The 16,309-nt window shown below is 44.7% G+C and overlaps 1 protein-coding gene and 1 long non-coding RNA gene across 2 annotated transcripts in view; one reads left to right on the forward strand and one right to left on the reverse strand.

Annotated features, from left to right (window-relative positions):
* The window catches only part of LRMDA (leucine rich melanocyte differentiation associated), a 1,312,323-nt gene that overhangs the window by 204,750 nt on the left and 1,091,264 nt on the right, over positions 1-16,309 (forward strand). The gene's annotated exons all lie outside the window — the stretch shown is intronic.
* The window catches only part of LOC309604599, an 807,304-nt gene that overhangs the window by 181,197 nt on the left and 609,798 nt on the right, over positions 1-16,309 (reverse strand). The gene's annotated exons all lie outside the window — the stretch shown is intronic.

A 16,309-nucleotide genomic window follows, 5' to 3' on the forward strand; every position in this document is an offset into this window, starting at 1 on the left:
CCCACAAAACAGCCAGGGAATCTAAATGACAAACACAGATAGAAGCCAGGCAGCCAGTCCTCTGTATTGATGAGCAATTAAGCTACGTTTTAGTTTTATTTGCATTAACTCATTTACCTTTCACAGGCAGGAACTATTCTGCCTGTGGTACGGGGAAGGAGACAGATGCTGAGTTGAGTAGTCCTAAGGTTCTACAGAAAGAAATGGTAGAGTGGAGATCTGAACTCTGACTCGGAAGCTTGCAGAGTTAACTGGTGGGAATGCATTGTTTCTCTTTATTCTGTTGTCAGCACTTTGATTGGCTGAGTCCCCTTTTGTGTATGACCGTTCACTGTCCAAAGCCAGCTTCTGTTCCCGTTGGTCCATGGCCACGCCATGTCAGTTAAATACTGTGAATATTACCTCTGGTCAGGGAAAGTTGTTGTGTTGCAGGAAGCCGGATATGCTTTATGTGGGAGCCATTAATAGTAAATAAGTAGCAAAGTGGAGACAGAGGAGGAGAAGACGATGCAGAAGCAGCGGCAACAGAAGTAAAAGTAGAGCGAAGCGGTACAGAGCGAAGAGGACATGGGGAACATTTGCTTCAGGTCGTCAATCTGTCAAAGGCCATCCTCCTGGAAAGCACGCGTAACATGCATTAGTAGCTCTGTCGTTTACTCAGAGAGCTGCACCAGGATTCTGAGCTGTAGACATGCTTAGCCTTCCTTGGAAAATGTTGAGAAGGAAAAATTTGAACTGCTGCATTCCTAAGCTTTCAGAGAACACAGGTCTTTTAAAGTTTATTTTACATTGAACAAGGCAGTACCTGTCACACACTGATTGCTCCCTCCCCTCTGGGTCTCAGCTGTCTTCCTAATAGGCAGCTGCCCAGTGTGGAGTGTGACATTGTTAGCCATCAGGGGTGGCCGGCCTGTCAGCCTGTCTGTCTGGAACCCTGGACATTCAAGGCACCTGATAGCAGCCCCATTTGCACCCTGTGCAGCGAGAGCCCACATCCTCTCTCATTAAGAGAAGAGTTACCCCCCAACACCAGAATCACTGAAACAACTCTCAAAGAGCTTCTTTTAGATCCCATCCTTCATTAGAACATCTCCAGCAGTGGTAGTTTCCAAACCCCTTTTTCTTTCTATAACTTTTAAAACTATTTTTTCGAAGGAAATTTTTTTTCTTTTCTTTTTTTTGAGTACCTCTTATCTCTCTCTCTCTTAGCTAATTGTCCTGGTTAGAACCTCCAGTACAATGTTGAGTACAAAGTGATAAGAGCAAATATCCTTATATTTCTTCCACCAAGCCCCCAGAGAACAAACAGATCAAAGAGAAGCTGCTCTGGTTAAAGAAGGAGTGAGAAGCCTGGATCCCACCTGCTTGACCCAGGGAATACCTCTGTGTAATTCTAGGGTTCCTGGGAACACAGTTTGAGAATTACTGTTCTGAAAAAAAGGCTGTTGTAATCATGTAGGATTTCTCTTCTTGGTTTTCACTTGTGCTTGAACTGCATGACTTGTATAGTTTGTTTCCCAGGTTTCCTTCTCACGTGGTTTTCAGAGTAATAGGCAGAAGGTTAAGAATGTCATAAAATAATTTATTCCAAGCCCTACTCGGGACAATGTGTAAAAACTCTGCTCCAGATAGCTTTGGGGAAGGGGATGTGACATTGTGCAGTGACTTTTTGGAAGATTTGTTGGTTACTTTTTTCCATTTCTCTATCTCCATTCTCCTGTCCCTCGTCTTCCCCCACCCGACTCCTGATTTGATGAAACCGTTTGCAATGTCCAGCATGTATTTTACCCGTTCACTGTGTGTTGTACTTGAGCAATTTATAACTATGATCAATGTTGTGACCTTAGGGAAATTGCTTATATAATTATAGAAAGTTTACAGTCGTAAGACAAGGAATGGGGAAAATATATCACTGTAAAATATAAATATGTTTAAATTACATTTAGGATTTGGAATAGTTCCTTGCCTGTGTTTTACAGAGTAATCTGTGATTTAAATCAGGTTTAGTTGTGTTTTTTTCCCCCCTAAATTGGGTATTATAAATCAAGAGTAGATGCTGGATATAGCACACAAGAGGATTTCTTATACATTTTAATGTTGCATAAGTAAGAAATACCAGTAGTTCAGCAGTAAAATTGCAAATGTAAGCAAAAGTGAAGATTTTTCCAAATTTAACTAGGTTGCATTTGTTTAGTAAACTCTAGCAATAATTTACTGTTTTATTACGTTTGCCTTTGAGATCTGGGCTTTTTTTGCCCCCTTCCTTAAGAAAGAAAAGGGAGGTAGGTACATTACTCTAATTGCTTGGAGCCAGAGAAAAACCTGAAAGTACCATTTTGCTTTCCCGACCTGTGATACATAAACTTAAAAAAGGAGAAGGAGGGAGGATTTAGGATTAAATGTATTTGTGGGTGTATCCGTCACACCAGCAGGGCACTTTTTTTGGGTAGCGTCAGGGTTTCTATTTGTGCCATCTGTGGTGAGACTGTTTTTATGCAGAAAGTAAAAAAAGCTTAGACCCAGTTTTGCCCGTGTCAGCTGCTGGTAGGGGTGGAGATTCAGGGAAGGGGAGCTAATACAGTTGGATTGTCAATGGACATGTCTTTCTTCTGTCGCTTTTGGGGTCCCCGAAAGGCAGGTAGGATTCATCCAAGATGATTTCTATTATGCCATGCGGGTGAATTTCAGCACGGGAAGAGGTGTCGAGCGCTCCAGAACTGATGCCGGCATTGGAGGGAAGTTGGGCGGAGGGAAGGACTGTCTGTCTCAGTGGTGTGGCTTGGCGTGCTGTGCTCCTGACGCCTCGGATTGTCCTCCACTACCCCCCTTCCACCACGTGCTTCAGATGGTTAACATGGACCCCAGCTTCGTCTAACTGTGGTTTGAGACAAGTGAACTCTGGGATTGGGTTGGATGATGTTGATTAATAGGAGTGAGAGGGTGAGAGACTCCAGGGCCAAGCAGTAGGTCCATCTTGGTGGCATCTGATGTTGATTGGCTTTGTCCTGCGCGGCTGCGCTCGGAGAGCGGACATTAAGATTAAGTGATGCTGTCGTGTCCAGGAGCACGGCACTGCATCATTCTGGGAAGAGACAGCTGGGGTGGTTAATCCTTCATCACCAAGGGAGCACTGCCAGTGGAAAGATATACAGCCAAAGATAACCCTCCATAACTTGTGCTAAAGATCAGAAAACTTTGAATTCACATCCATCTGCTTAGTCTGGGGTGAAGATGAAAGATAGGCAGAATAGGAAATAAAAAACCCCTGAGGGATTAATCTTAGGCGCGGTATGTAGCCCACAGAGTGAGCAAGCGGGAGAGAAACTTCTACGTGGCGTTTAAAGGGGAATTAAACGCACCCGGTTTCACGGTTTTACTTTTAAGTAAAGTTCAGTGGTATACACGCTCATTTTTCTGTTGCATTGCCATCAATTCACCCCCAAATGCTGTTTGCCCCCATTATACCTTCTCTGGACGTTTTTTTAAAGGAGGTCCTCTTAATTCTGAACTTACCAACAGAGCATGCACGAAGGGAATGCTGGAAATACATTGTCACTAGAAAGAAGGGCTTTTTGTTTTCTCCTCTCGCTGTGTGATTTTAGCAGGAGATTCACAAAATCTGACTGTGTGTGCCTGTCTGTGTATCTGTGGCTGAGTGTGGATCTGAGACTCTGTTGCTGTGAATATTTCTGAACAGCTGCAATGATTTTATATATCACGTGTAATCGAATTATGCATTGTTGTCATACCAAAGTGATGTGCAGGGGGAAAATAAATTAGGGAGGGAAATAAATTAGAGGCCCCCCTCTCACATCTGCAGCCTCTCTGTTAGCACAGCGGTCAGGCTGGGGAATGTCTGGTGCAAGGTGAGAATGTGGGGAGAACGAAGCTACATGTTCTGTCCTCAAGTGACTTTCTGCTTGGAGCTGAAGGGGAAGCTTTGTTGTTTTGTTTTCAGCCATTTTAGTGATACTTTTGTCCTTTTTCCCTTGTTAGTTGGTATTGGAGCGTCTGAGTGGGAGGTTCTCAATTTGGGCCTTTGGCACTAACGTGCAGAGGTAGGAGATCCTCCCGCCAGGCTCAGCATCTCTTGGGCCTTGCTGTGCTGTAACCACTATGATAGCCCGGTGGGGAGAAGACCTGTGGCCGCAGAACACAAACACTAAGCTCAACAAGGAAGGAGGGTGCAAAGAACAGTCTATTGAGAGTCACAGACCTGAGTTGAAGTTCCTGCTAACCTCTGTGAACTTGGGCAAGTCCCTTTCTCTCTGGAGTGGGTTACAGTGGAAGAAACTAAGGTCGAGAAGAGGAGGCGAAGCAGCTAAGGGAGGAGAAAGGATCAGTGCACCCTTGGGAGGTTAGAAAGAGAGAAGTATCAAGTTCCATATGTTTGGTTAGATGATGGGGTTGGGCGGAAGCCTCAGTCCTTCTCAGATCTGCAGGGGAAGGCTTCCTACAGAAGATGACTGTATCTCTATGGGAAGTTTGTGTCTTAGATTGTCCAGGATGGTCTTGATTTTGAAAACACAAATAATGTATTAAGTAATATGCATACATGTGAGTATATCATAAGTACATGTATTGTTAAAGATTATTAAAGTCTTTCTAAAGTTTAATTTATAGTTCTGGTTTTTATTTTCAGTACAAACAGTTGATGAAATGAATGGCGAAGTGTGACTTAGTTTTCATGCCTTTGAAAGACTCCATTTAAATAACTCTACACAAAAGATAAATATTTCTTGTCAGACCATGAGGTTTAACTTTGGATCCAGAAAAAAGTTATGGCAAATTTGGGGAGAAAGCGTACTGTATTCATAATTCCTGATGTGCCAAGCTTTGCGGTAGATGGTGTTCTTCACCCACCAAGGAGGAGCTGATCCAAAGGACTCTCTTCTTGAAAGACCATGACATTGGGTCTTTGATGGAGAAGGTGATGAAGAAACAGAGATTCTTGGCAGATCAGTTCACTTGAAGAGAAGAGGGTGAATCTGAGAGTGTGTCCCTGTGTGGGAGGTCATGTGGGAGGATGTGGAAAGAAGAATAAGACTCAGATATTATATAGCTGTCTTCATCTTTCTGAATTTCAGCCTCAAATCCTAGATCTGCTGGATCCACCCTGAGTATCGAGTCACCATCCCAAGTGGCCAGATGACCAGGTTGGGGGATTGTTGATACTCTCCAAGCTTGAAGTAAAATGAAATTTGTGGGAGATATAAGGGCCTCTATTTAGGGGCAGTGGTTGCTTTTCAGGGAATTTTATACTTGGGAACGAATCACTGGACCAGTGAATGTCAGTGACTGATGGGTGGTGTATATATACTTTTTCTGTTTGGGTCACCAAATATCCAGCTTCTGCTCTTCCTGGAGAATATAGGTTTTCTGTTGGCTGGTCCTCTGGGAGGATTTGACTAGTCTTAAGGGCAATGGAAACGTCAGCTTAGCCCCTGTGTGTATGATGGTGTTTTAGCTAAACTTTTCTCGGTGCCTGCCTTACTTACTGTGTAGTAAGTTGGTGTGTGTGGCACAAGGTACACCTTGCTTTGTGCAGATGTCGCAGTGGCGGAGTGATCCGAAAGAAACAGTGCTAAACCTATCACCAGCAGACCTGGGTTTGGTTCTGATTTGGCGTTTGTTTCCCCAGGTTTCCTGTTATGTCACAGTGTTACCTCAAAACCCGGAGACTTGAAACAACCCTTTTATTGTGTTCCTGGAGTCTGTGGGTCAGAAATTCAGACAGGGCACAGTGAAGTGGGTTGTCTCTGGTCCACAAGCCTGGAGCTTCCACTGGAAAGACTCAAGGGCTGGGGGCGACTCAATGCTGGGGGCCGGGATCCTCTGAAAGCTCATTCATACACATGGCTGGGCATCGGGGCTGGGGTGACTCAAAGACCGGGACTTCTCACCGGAGCCCCTGTACGCGGCGTCTTTATGTGGCTTGGCTTCCTCATTCTGGCCGCCTCCAGGGGTTAGCTGGATTTCTGCCATGGAGGCTCGGGGTTCCAAGTGCAAGTGTTCCAGCCATGAGATGGAAGCTGCATCACATTTATGACCTAGCCTCAGTGTAACTTCCATGCACTCCATCGGTGAAAGGAGCACAAGCCTGCCAGGTCTAAGGGGAGGGGAATTAGTCTACCACTTGATGAGGAAATAGCAAGGTCACATTCTGGAGGAGCACATTGGATGGGAGAGACGTTCTACCCATCTTTGGAACATGGGCCACACCTAGGTGTCTCTTCCGTGAATGACTGAAAAATGAGTCAGGGTTAGAATTAATTGGTGAGACCTCTTCCAGCATGGAAGTTGTGACTCTTTAAAATGAAATCCAATATTCTTAAAAAAATTATAATTTACAAAGTGATGATTGGCTTTATTAGAGAGTCTACTTTAAGCTATCGTTAAATAGAGAGCTGCCCTAGTACAATTTAAATAATCTCTTAGGCATCATGAAAGACACTGATGTGATAAGGAATGCAGGTCCTGTTTTTCTCCTCTAACTTCTTTCAACTGAATTTTATGCAGTGATTTCTTTTTAGTCTGGCTTTATTTCTCATGGCTCGAGGGTCATTAGGTCACATGATTATATCTGACCAGGGCTGCCATGGATGTAAATTTGGGCATGAGTTAAATGTCTGACTTAGAGGATTTAGGACTAGAGTGAAAGTTGGGAGTCTGAGAAGTGATTGGATTTGGAAGTAGGACCTGTGAGCACTTGTAGCTCATTGTCTTATCCTGACACAGGGACTAGGATGGAACACATGGTGAACTTTTGGAGAAAGCGTTTTCCTTGCTGGAGAGAAGGTTAAATTTGTCAACTCTGGCAGTGGTACAGATCTGATAACAGACGTGAGGTCTGAAGGAGGGTGACGATGGGGCAGCTGCCCCCGGGCAGGCATGACGATTAGGAAGGGAAGGGGTTAATACACTGACTAATGTTTCAGTTTACAAGCATTGGCCCTTCTCTTTGTTCTGTTTTATCATACACATTCATCATGTTCAACCTGGCAACCCAACCAAATAGCTATTTAAGTTGTAAAAATGAATCATAGCACAATTTCATGAACTGTGTGATATAACTGAATCTAATCACATTGTACAACGGGGCCTTTGCCAGCCCGGTGTACCTGGTTCTAGGCGTCTTTGGAATAAGTAGACAAATAAATAGGCTCCATTAAATACAATAACAGTTGGGTGGCTGGGCTGGTTGGGTAGTGGGTCCAGGGAAGGAAGCATCCAGATGTATCATACTGGACCACGGTGCCTTTCCAAGCTAGTTCACCCATGAAAGGCCTACAAATCACGCTGGCCATCTTCTGTCCTCTGCATGCAGCCAGCCGATTCCCTGATTTATTAAATAAATGGCCGAAGAGGTCCTGGTAAGGATGGAAACCTCGCAAAGGGGAACTGCAAAGGAGGGCTCTACCCCAGTTCAGTTCCACACAGTTCCAGGGTTCACTGACTTTGTACTGATGGAAAAGATGAGTAAACACAAAGTCTCTACCCCAAGGACCAGTCTTAACGATGGTGTCTACTGATGCATCAAGCATCTTTGTAGGTGCTTTTTATGTGTTTATTTGACTGTTAAAGATAAATCTTGAGCTGTAAGTAATACCATCAGAGAGGTCAAATAACTTAAGGTCAGCCAGCTAATAAATGTTAGGGCAGAGAATTGAACTACTTTCTAAGTGGTGGAAAAGGCCAGAGAGGAGGGTGGGTTGGTGGCCGAGGTGGGGGTGGGTGGATGACTAGCTTCGAGCAGCCTGCTGTAAGGTGCCCAAGTGCCGAAGGTTAGACTTGATCCTGTGGGTCACGAGGAGGCCCCAGGCATGGGGAATGACAGTAGCAGAGCTTGAATGAAGGGGGTGGGGGCAGGTAGGAGAGACCTGCACGGAACCCAGTGTCTTCCCTCCGCAGGAGGTAAGAAAGGCTTGGGCTAAAGCACCGGACGGTGAAACAGACGAGGCTGTTCTGGGTTGCAGTCAGCCCCTTATAAGGCAGCCTCCATTTTTCCTGCCTTCCCAGTACTGACAGCAACTGTATTTATTCTCTCTCCCCTTTCTTCCCATTTTCCCTGCCTCCCCCCTTTTCCATTCATCACTTTCCCCCTTTTTTGTCCCTCTCTGTCTCCCTTTCATTCTTGTCTTTTGTTCCCTTTCTCATTTTTCTTCCGTCTCTTCACTGCCCTGGTGTTTTCTTTACTCCATCTCTACTCCTAAACATTCTGTAGTCCACCCCTACCCTTCTTGGTCCCCTCCCCCAAAACCTTTTCTATGGAATATATAAATACATATATGTGTGTGTATATATATAATCTGTGTCTCTGTTGGTTGTGTCAGCATATTTTAGACTGCTGGGCTTTGCATGTTTTGCAGCTGGTTTTGAAGCAGTTGTCAGGCGGTGATGGATGACTATCATCATTTAAAGTGTAAAAGAAAATGCCTTGGCACAGACAGGCGTGATGGACTGCCGTCTGCCAGCCTGGATAGGCACAGCCACCAGTTTCTTCTCCCAGCTTCTGACCCCCTCTCTGCTCACACTGCCCTTGCCAGAATCTACAAAAGTCATCGTGAGCCGTGCAGCACCGGGCTCTTGCCTTCTATAATATCACTTTGGTAGTTGTCAGATCATATGAAACGTCAAAATTCATGTGGCCTCCGCAAAGAGATATATTTAGTACAGCTGCTGCATACCTACACGCTACCCCTGACACTGACATATTAGTTATGCTGTCTTTTGCAATCTGATATCTTTAAATTTGCCACCTTGTTAAGTTTTGATTAATGTGATTCCATTTCACTAAAGTAATTGGCTTGGCCTGTTGTAAAAAATAATCAGCCCCCTTTACGGAACAAATGCTAGCACATGCTAATGAGGGAGTGAGTTCGTTACATTGATGGCGTGGACTGACAGTTATTAATGATTGTTATGATAAACAGACGAGTGCGAATTGGGATGAGTTGGGCAAAAGTGACAGTTTAAAAATAACGTATATTGGAAAGTACTAACGAAGTAATATACTGTTAGGAAAACAATCATGCAAGTTGTCAAGGAAAGAAGTGTAATTATACAGCCGCATGGGCCGCTTAGGAGGACAGGGACCTGCCTGATAATGGACACATTTTTTGTTGGCAACAGAGAAATATGTTATGGCAGAAAGAGGTGCAGATTGATAAATTAATTGGTCCTTCTCACAGCTCCGAGAGCAAACTTGGCTGGCAGTCACCATGCAGATGAGGGAGATGGAGTTTGCCCAGCGCCTCTTCTCCCCAGAATCTCCCTAGTCCTTGTTGCCAGGCTTTTCTGGAGCCTCTTGTCTCCTCTCCCCACTCTTCTTCGTGAGCTGCAAAAAGTCGCAGAAAATGCGTCCTGAGGCGGTCTGCATAAAGTACAACTTTGAGCGGGAATGCTTGTAGCCATGTCCAGTTTTCTTTTTTTAATGACCCTAAAGACTTAAATGCCCTATTGTTGCTAAAGTCTTGGGCTGTGATGGAGGTAATTATGGGTGGCTTCAGGAGGGGCTTACACAGGCTGGGGATCATTCTTGAGGGAAGTGCTAACTCCGTGCTTCCAAGGCCAGCAAGTTGCTGTAGGCTGTTTGCATAATTAGCTAAGACTGCAGCGTATGTGTGTGTGTGTGTGTGTGTGTGTGTGTGCGCGCGCGTGCGTGTGCGGGGGGCGGGGGGGGGAGACTTGTCTGAAACACCAGGCTGAGATGACTGTGGGCAGTGGGGGAATGAGGGAGGCATGCCTTTGAAGAGAGTTGACAGAGTGCAGTGGTTCATGGCCGTCCCACTGGTGTTTGCTGACTTGACAAGGGAGGAAGGCAGGTAGGAAGAAGTGGAGACAAGACTATTTTGTGACCTCTGTTCAGGCTTGGGTTCTGGTTTTGTGTCTTGGCTGAGGCTCTTGATCGCATGTAACCAGTAACCAATTTTAGGTAGCTTACGTGTAAATGGAGGATTTATAAAGATGCTGAATTGGTTCATGGAACCCAAGGACACGGCTGGACCTCCCTGTGAGTAGGAATCAGACTTGGAGAGGGACCAGGGTAACCAGTCTCTAAGTCTGTATTGATCTCTCTCTCTGACCCCGACCCCACCTGCTTCTGCTACAGTCACCACCCCGCTTCCTCACCAAGCCACCAGAGCCAGGAAAATGAAGGCAAAGTCCTGGGGCTTTGTCAGAAGACAGGCATTGTTTGTGTGAAGACTGGGTGTTGAAAGGATGCCTTATACCCCACCTCCAAATGTGAGACTTGTCAGAAAGGGAGCCTGCCCTCTATCTGGATTATCCAGCCATTGTGGTTTAGGGGGTAGAGCAAGGAGTCTGCTGATGTTCAGGCTGTGACACTTTGTTTTTCTCATAATTATTATATCAGCATGTATGTTAACTCAGTCTTCACAACCACCCCGTTAATGCAGGTGCTGTTCTCCTCATTTAACAGATGAGGAAAAGAAGGCCAAGCATTTGAGAACTTGCCTCTCCATCACGGTAAGGGACAAAGCTGGGGTTTTCATCAAGGCTCTCTGTCCCTGAAACTTGATGTGTCCCACTCTACCCCATCACCTCTTGCAGGAGTCTGTGTGTTTCCCTAACAACTCAGGCTGGTAGATGCATCAGTGTTCTCTGCTTTGAGAATCAAAGAAAAGAACCTCTGGGAGAAATACTCCTGCCTGTGTCCCATTTGGTCTCTCTGAGTCAAGACTGGGCAGGGGTCTCTGACAGGAACTTGACGATTCACATTCAGATTTTCTGCTGCCCCACATATGAAAATGTGTGACCACGTGGTGTTGGTCCTGGTCTACTTGGGGATGTGAGCAGAAATACAGTCTCGTTATCTGGCCATCAAGCCCGGCGAAGACTCTGGGGCCTCCTTGTGCAGAACATCCAGAGCAATCCTGAAATCAAAGGAAGCTGCCAGTTACCTCACAGCAAATCTGACAATTAGGAAGGAAGGCAGTGCCACTTTTCTGTGTTAGGAAGAAAGTATTTGCTCTGGGGATGGAGCAGGAAACTAAGATTTATTGAGTGCCTAACACGTGTTAGGGGTGGTACCAGGCACTCCCTGGTGCTGTGTCTCAGTTGGGTGGTGGGTGTGTCCCCATTTTACAGATGAAGATACAGAAGTTCTGGGTGGTTGAAAGCTACAGACCTTCCAGTGGAGTGGGCTGTAGAATGACAGTTGGTTTCTTCTGAAATAAGGGCTTGGTCCTGTCTAACCCAACTATTATATGTCCCTCAGAAAAGGACTACCTTTTATCCCCCTTCACTGTGAGAGCGGGAAACTGCAGAGTTGAATAATTTAGCCCCCTGGACTGGGAGGTGGGACCAGGGTTCTGATTCTGGCAGTGACTCTGGAACAGATCACAGGACCGTTCTCTCCCCGGTTTGAGGAAAAAGAAAGATGACAACATTAGTGATTCTGAAGATGAAAGAGAAAATGGATTTGGAATTGTCTTAGCCCTTAAAAGAAAGGCAACGAAGGCCCTCTCCTGATGGGAAGGTTCAGCTTTTGGTGGGTGAGAGGCCCACTGTCTTGCTGACCCTCAGATGAACCTCTTCCTGCAGTCCCATGACTGAACAGGAGGTCAGCCCAGAGGTGAGGATGGGGTCAGAGAATGAGCCCCCGTGGTGGACAAACAAGGCCAGGGAGGACTCTCATCAGCATTATAGATGTTCTCCCCAGCATCAAAGGGGGCAGTCCACTCCCTTCTGGGGCAGGGGAGCGACTTTGTGTCTTTCGCACTGTTGTGAAAAGAGAAAAAGTAGCCACTCAGCCCCAAAAGTTCTCTCTACCATTTTCTACCCAATCTTGTCCATGTTTTTCTCTCTCAACATTCTCCCTTCTCATTCCTGGAAAGCTCTATGTCTTCCCTCTCTTTTGCCTTTTGGCTATTTCCACAATGGGGTTTCTGTGCTGTATGAGCTACTGACCCTAGCGTTGCTCTGTGGCAAGAGACGGGACACACCCGTGAGCAGCAACATGCTGTGAGGTGAACTGATGAGCCCCCAAACCTGGGCTTATGAACAAATCTGCTTCCCAGCTTGAGCCTGGACAGGAAATGTTATGCTAAGGGATCACGGGTGAGGATATTGCTGGCCCCCGAGAACTCTGAGGATGGCTATGAGCCATTGGCTAGTCTCTCACTCAATGATTTCTCCTAATTTCAGTTTTAGTAGGATGAGTTGGAAGTTAGTTTGTAGGAAGTCTTGTGGCCTCTCACGGCAGGCTCATTCATGCATCCATTTTTTTGGACATCCAAGGAAAAGTATAACTCCTCTCAGAAGGATTGGAACGGATGTTGGCTTAGACATGGATGGGAGGAGATTTTCAAGCTGCAGGGATAGAGGGCACATAGGGACAATAATCCTTGCAAGTTGTCCATCATTGAAGAGCCATGCTGCTGTTCACAGCGCCTCCTGGTGGCCTCAAAGGAAGGCATGGGACCCAGCAGATCTTGCTCAGCCTTTTATGGGAAGAGTGTTTGGTTGGCCCTGGTGCCTGAAAATTTTGAGCTGGAGATGGTGGATTTTTACATTGTATAGGGTTTTGGTGACAGATATGGTGTGTGCCCCAAAGGCACTAAAGGGTATTGATACCCTTGACCCTTTCCCACCTCCATCACACAACGTAGCTATGAAAATGCAATCAATCCAGTTTCTGACATTTCCACCCCCCACACTCACAAGAGCACCTACTGTATCAACATGACATTTTTTAATCTTGGCTTGTTTTCCAGGCCATGAATTTAATTTCTCAATGCTCCACTGTTCGGCTTTTATGTTCTCAGAGTGGAATGTTATCCAGCAATAGTTACCGCCATCTTGTTAGTCACATCCTCTTTCCTGGGCGTCCTAAAACCAAATAATTTTTAAAAATTCATTGCAGCCATGGTCACTCAGCCTTGTGCTAATAGTCACCAAGTTCTGACAAAGTGAGTCCGACATCCCTCAATAAGTAAAATCCAAACCTCCTGATGTTGTGGAACAGTAAGCAGATTGGCACGTCTTTGGATTAGTGGAGGCACTGAAGCAAAATACTCAATCCTTAGTGACCTTTGGCAAACGGAGGGGGATGTGTAGCCATTGTAGGTTATCTGTATGTTCACTGCATAGACACTCAACCTCTCCCAGGCTAAGACAAAAGCTGTCAGAGCAGATAAACTTAGTAGGGAACTAGCTATTTTCCTTACTACATCACAGTGCCTTGCAGAACTATTTTATCTGATAACCTGCTTCTTCTTTAAACTTGTCTGTGAATAGTTCTGTGAAGCATTAAGCCTTCCCTCTTAGGTTTTGAGCCTCCTGTACTTTGTTGTAATCTTGGGCCTAGGACTTTCTTTCTCATAAAATGTCTGTTCAGCTGTCCTCTGTTAGAGTATTCTGGTGAGTTTCTTTTAGGGAATCCATGGGAGAAGCCATATCTGGATTTTGCAGGCACACACGTTCTGGGTGTGTGTGTGTGTGTGTTTAAATGTGTTCCTTTTATTTGTCCAGGAAGCATTCTGTGGAAGTGGGGTGCCCCTTTGATCACCTCTTTCTGAGCTCATTAATGCCTGTTTCTAGTTGACACTTATTTCATATGTTGATTTAGAATTTCACAGGCACTCAGAGAAAAAATTTGGGCAAACATTCTTCATATTTGGAGTAGAGCCCATACTTCATTTTCCTCTTCTCCTCAAGCAGTGGTGACTCCAGGCCAGGGTTGTTGGTGCTGAAGACTGGCTTTGTGACTTTGGGCAAGTTGCTTCACTCGTCTTGGCTCAGATTTGCTCCCGTTTAAAATAAGATGGTCACATGAGGCGATTTCTCAGACCTGTTCCAGCTTTAATGGACTCCAGGCTTTCTTAGCCAACAATAGGACTGAAGCAGAGTATATTTTAGGGGAAGTGGGTGAACTGTTGGGCTCTTCTTCTTTCATTCCTATTCCAGGTGAAGATAAAAGACTATGCTCTCTATTGAGCTGACATGAATTCAGAATTCATTAGTGTTCAGCTTTCTTTTAAGCTTCAGACAGGATCGTGAAGGGAAAAGCCTGCCCTCAATTCCTTTGCCTTATTAGTTCTTCTCATATAATGTGCTGCAGAAACTGCTAATTGTCACTTGAGGTGATGGGTGAGGGTCTGGTTTCTTGAAGGAAGAGTCGAATTTATCAGTTCCTGTCTCCTCTTGCTTAGGTGGAGGTCTAGTCTGGTCTAATAGGAGAGGAATCTAAATTAAATCTGAACTAAAATTAATTCAGATGTTCCCCTTTGCTGAAGAAGAAGTGGGGAGTCCAGGAGAGTCGTAGGGTAACTATAAATATGTAGTTGTATACAGATCCAGATGTAATAATGAAAATAAAAAATTGGGGGGCATTCTTAGAGTGTCTGTGGGTTCCCCTTGCACGCGCTATGACCAGGAGAATGTAAACGTTTGCAAGCGCATACACTTCACTAAGGAGCCATTGAGACGTAATTTCAATTTATTACAAATGCATCCACTGCTGGTCTTTTAAAGGCTAGTTTTATTTAGTTTTAGTTTATAACTCAAAGTACTCGATACTTGTGTGTGAAAATGTACTCCTTGCACCTTGCGCCCGGTATCTTATGTTTGTGCATCAACTTCACAGGACACCAAGCTTAAAATGTAAACAGCGTTTTATAAAATGCCATTAGCATTCCTTTCTGAATCCTTGGTGTCTGCTGATTTTACCTTTCTGTCCACATGTCTCCGACTCAGCCTTCTCTCTGTCTGCTAAGCATTTTGTAGTCTTTGAGCATTTGCCTGGTCAAGTCCCCAGGCTGGTCCTCAGAGGAACATTTGCTCCCAAAGCTGGAAGTCACCCCAGTAGTGAGTGCGCCGCCCTTCGTGATGAGGCATTGTCTGTAATGTGCCATCGTTCTTGGGCTAAGAGACCCAGCTGATAGGTAGCTGGAAGGCCGATCTTTGGTGGAAAGATTTCCCTCTTGGCTATGTAGTAAATGTAATTTGGGATTAGATCGCTTCAGCAAGAGATGGCAGAAGTGTCTAGTTCTTGGCTCTGTTACTCACCAACTGTGTGACCGTAGCAGGTTTCTCCACCTCTAGGAGCCCTTACTTGTACATTGGAGATATTATCTCTCACGGGGCTGTCCCAGGGGTGACAGACAATGCTAGTCAATCCACTCCATTCATGGACGTTGAATAAGAACCACCAGCAGTTCTCACTCAGGAGTGTATTATAATTGGCTAAATAGAATTTTACTCGTGGAACTTGAGACAAATGGGAAGACAAAGGCAACCAGACTTAACTGTCAGCTCTGTGACTGGGAAATTCTAAATCACTTCCATTTTCCTTAATACCTGGACTTTTTCATTGTTTGGCTTTTGTCTCTTGTCTTCCCTGCCCCTCCCTTTCTTTATTTTTATTCTTTAAAGATTTCCTGGCATGAAGAGTTGCTAGTAACTACTTGTCTTGGAGTCAGTTTAGCAGAGCAGGTGAATGCAACCTTGTGCAGGGCAGATGTGAGCACCAGTTCGTCCTAAGAGTAATGCAGCTTTTAAGAGAAAGTTTGACAAAGTGGGAAATCGGATAGTGGCTTTGTAGGAGCTTTCAGAAGAAATAGTGGGAATTTCACATATTTGAAACTATTAAAACAACAATGAAAAAAAGCATGTATTTGAGAACACAGGAGAGGGAAATGAAATCCTTAGAGCTCAGGGATTTGAAGTCACAATGACACTATTTTAAATCGTGTGACACTTTTCATGTTCCAGAAGCTAAACAGTAAAATTAACTTTGCTGTAGTTTTTATGAACTTCTTTTGAACTGTTGCATAAAAGTAACAAATTTCTGGCAGGTAGACTGGGTTTCCCAAACTTTCTCACCAAGGCATTGAGAACTATCTGAAAAGTTATGTTTTTGTTATCATGAAAACATTAATAATATTAGAACTTGGCTAGAATCAATTTTTACTGTGAAACCAAGGCACTTTAATGGGTATATGGAATTGATAAATCTTTTTTGTGGTTGTCAAAACAAGCAAAGCTAACTTTGTACATTTCCTATTATAAATAAAAGCACTTTGACAGTCTGAAATGGGGTCTGTCAATATGGAGAGCAAACAGTGCGTTCATTTTATCAGCACACTTCTCTAAGAATCGTGACATTTCTCAAATACATATCACATATACATACATACATATCATACTTTCCCAACAGCAAAGCACAAAGTTGTTAGAGGTTGCCATGGGCACAGTTCTTGGAGGCTGACCGTCCATTGTGATTGCCAGTTTCCCTGCTGGGCTAGCCTACCGCTCACCTGACTATGTGGAGACCATCTACCCATGT

Source organism: Balaenoptera borealis, assembly GCF_965194805.1.
Source record: "Balaenoptera borealis genome assembly, chromosome: 10".
Taxonomy (NCBI): domain Eukaryota; kingdom Metazoa; phylum Chordata; class Mammalia; order Artiodactyla; family Balaenopteridae; genus Balaenoptera; species Balaenoptera borealis.